Source organism: Phaseolus vulgaris, chromosome 11 (genome assembly GCF_051622355.1).
Source record: "Phaseolus vulgaris cultivar YP4 chromosome 11, ASM5162235v1, whole genome shotgun sequence".
NCBI classification, from domain to species: domain Eukaryota; kingdom Viridiplantae; phylum Streptophyta; class Magnoliopsida; order Fabales; family Fabaceae; genus Phaseolus; species Phaseolus vulgaris.
This window is the reverse complement of record NC_143508.1, coordinates 24,068,315-24,072,117: the sequence shown is the minus strand read 5'-3', so window position 1 is coordinate 24,072,117 and position 3,803 is coordinate 24,068,315.

Below are 3,803 nucleotides of genomic sequence, written 5' to 3'. Positions count from 1 at the left end.
CCCACCGTGATCACCCCTGCTGATGTGATTCCACTAGCCATATAGAGAAAGGTTCTTGACCTTCTTAGGAATCACCTTGAGTTGGACATTATAGAGGCACTTTTCTTAGAGTTTGATCATTGTTCTAAGACAAGAACTCACCAAAAACTAGTACCAAATTGCAAACTCATTTGGATGAACCAATTTTAGTCAAATTGAACCGAACAAAAGAGTAAGAAAAGCAAAGGAACAAGATGAATGGACAGAATTATAAAACTGTCAAACCAAAATACTCATAAAAATAGCAAGAACACCAAAACAAACTCAAGAACACAAGCTAACAAAAACAAATGAAAGAAGAGAAAGGAAGGAGAGAAGAAATGCTCATGAAGATGGAAGGAGGATGGATGATCTCGCCACTAGAAGTGTGGAATGCTCCTAGATAAGAGTGATGCCGCCACTTGAGGACTCCATTGATCCATCAAGATAAGACTAGAGAAGAAGGCTCAAAGCTCTCCAAAGTTCACTCAAAATTTGAGTAGAGTTTTCTTAGATTAATTCCAATCTGAATTTTACAAGGAGAGCACCTCTATTATAGCCTAAGGTGCTGAAAATGCAAGCTAAACAATTTCAAAATTCCCTCCTAAAACATTCTAGAACCAGCGCCTATTCCATGCATGAGGAAGGTGTGACTCTTTCCTTCACTTTGGCACCTCCTATTCTACTCCTACACCTATCTACTAATACACCCCCCTAAAGCTCCTAATTAAAGCCTAAAAGATGCTAAAACAAAAGAGGTTTCTAATGTTTCCCTCTAAGCACCTTCAACTAAAGAAATTACAAAAAGAGAAAATAAATGTCCTCTAGCTCCTAAAGCTTCGAACATGCTTCTTGTAATCCTTTGAGGTGGACTTTGACCTCCATGGGCGTCTTCTATTTGTGCCTCCACCTCGTCTTGATCTTGTTGATTGGCCTCCATGTGCTCTTGAGCTTGATCTCCATCATACTCCCCGAGTTGGAGAGAATTCGACCACGAATTCTGGAGACCTACAGAAAAAGGAGTTAGATCGCTGACATTAAAAGTATGACTACCTAAGAATGTATCAGGCATATCTAACTCATAAGCATTGTCATTAATCCTCTTGAGGACTTGGAAAGGTCCATCCCCTCGAGGCATTAGTTTGGACTTCCTTTGAGTAGGAAAACGATCCTTCCTCAAGTGAAGCCAAACCCAATCGCCCTCATCAAACAACAATGCTTTTCTCCTTTTATTGGCAAGTTCAGCAAACTTGCCAACCTTCTTCTCAATTCTCTTCTTGATGTCTTTATGCAAAGTTTTCACAAAAGAAGCCTTTTCATCCCCATCTTTGCACAAGACATCTCCAAGAAGGGGAATAGGAAGAAGATCAAGAGGTGTTAGGGGATTAAACCCATAGACCACCTCAAAAGGAGAATGGGAGGTGGTAGAATTTACTACTCGGTTATATGCAAACTCAACATGGGGTAGTAAATTCTCCCACACTCTAGGATTCTCTGAAATAAAGCATCTCAATAGTTGTCCCAAAGTTCTATTCACCACCTCGGTTTGGCCATCAGTTTGTGGGTGGCAAGTGGTAGAAAATAAAAGCTTAGTTCCAAGCTTGCCCCACAAGGTCTTCCAAAAGTGACTCAAGAACTTAGGATCTCTATCGGACACTATAGACCAAGGAATCCCATGCAAGCGAACCACTTCTTGGAAGAAGAGGTTTGCAATGTGGCATGCATCATCCACTTTGTGGCAAGGAATAAAGTGAGCCATCTTTGAAAAACGATCCACTACCACAAAAATGGAGTCCTTTCCCTTTGATGTCTTGGGTAAGCCTAAGATGAAATCCATAGATATATCTACCCAAGGCATCGAAGGGATAGGAAGAGGAGTATAAATGATGTGATTCCACTAGCCATATAGAGAAAGGTTCTTGACCTTCTTAGGAATCACCTTGAGTTGGACATTATAGAGGCACTTTTCTTAGAGTTGGATCATTTGTTCTAAGACAAGAACTCACCAAAAACTAGTACCAAATCCCAAACTCATTTAGATGAACCAATTTTAGTCAAATTGAACCAAAAAAGAAGAGAAACTAAAAGGAACCGAACAGAATTGAAATTAAAAGGCAAGAACAGATCATAGGTGCTGGAAAAACAGAAAAACCGAACCAAAAAACTCAAGAACACAAAACAACATGAACAATTGAAAGAGAAGAAAGGAAGGAGAAGAGAGTGCTCATGAAGATGGAAGAATGTTGGATGATCTCGCCACTAGAAGTGTGGAATGCTCCTAGATAAGAGTGATGCCGCCACTTGAGGACTCCATTGATCCATCAAGATAAGACTAGAGAAGAAGGCTCCAAAAGCTCTCCAAAGTTCACTCAAAATTTGAGTAGAGTTTTCTTAGATTAATTCCAATCTGAAAAATACAAAGAGAGCACCTCTATTATAGCCTAAGGTGCTGAAATATAAGCTACACAAATTCAAAAAAACTCCCTCCCAAAAAAGCTTCTAGAATTTGCGCCTAAAACAAAGCATGAGGAAGGTGTGACCTCTTCCTTCACTTTGGCACCTCCTTTTCTACTCCTACACCTATCTACTAACACACCCCCCTAAGACTCCTAACTAAAGACTAAAAGATGCTAAAACAAAAGAGGTTTCTAATGTTTCCCTCTAAGCACCTTCAACTAAAGAAATTACAAAAAGAGAAAATAAATGTCCTCTAGCTCCCAAAGCTTTGAACATGCTTCTTGTAATCCTTTGAGGTGGACTTTGACCTCCATGGGCGTCTTCTATTTGTGCCTCCACCTCGTCTTGATCTTGTTGATTGGCCTCCATGTCCTCTTGGGCTTGATCTCCATTAATAAAGACCATGGGGATGCATTTTAGACTTAGCTTTGCGGCAAGCTATGCATTTATCACACAAACTATGAACATGTTTATGCATATGAGGCCAAAAGAAATGTTCATGCAACACATCCAAAGTTTTAGCAACCCCAAAATGTCCCATTAAACCCCCCTCATGAGCTTCTCTAACAAGAGATAATCTAATAGAGCATTGGGGAACACAAAGACGTTTTCCCTTAAAAAGAAAGCCATCTTGAATAAAAAAATCTTTGTGTCCTCCCTTAAGACACTTTTGATAGAGGAGAGAAAAATCAATGTCATCATGATAAAGTTCCTTAATGTGATCAAAACCAAGATATTGAGAGGTTAAAAGATTTAGCAAGGTGTATCTTCTAGAAAGAGCATCCGCCACAATATTTATTTTGCCTTGCTTGTGTTTGATCACATAAGGAAATTGCTCAATGAATTCCACCCACTTAGCATGCCTCTTGTTAAGTTTGTTTTGGCTTTTCAAATATTTAAGAGATTCATGATCACTATGTATCACAAACTCTTTGGGAAAAAGATAGTGTTGCCAAGTAAACAAAGCCCTAACAAGTGCATATAATTCCTTATCATAGGTGGAATAGTTGAGATGACTTCCCTTCAATTTCTCACTAAAATAGGCTATGGGGTGGCCCTCTTGAAGGAGAATAGCCCCAATACCTATACTTGAAGCATCACACTCAATCTCAAATGTCTTAGTGAAATTAGGAAGGGTCAAGATGGGAGCATTAGTCAATTTTTCTTTCAAAGTATCAAAAGCATTTTGTTGTGCTTCTCCCCAATGAAAGACCACATCCTTTTTCACTATGTCATTGAGTGGTGCGGCAATGGTACCAAAGTTTGGGACAAATCTTCTATAGAAAGAAGCAAGCCCATGAAAACTTCGGACCTCATTTAAAGATTTC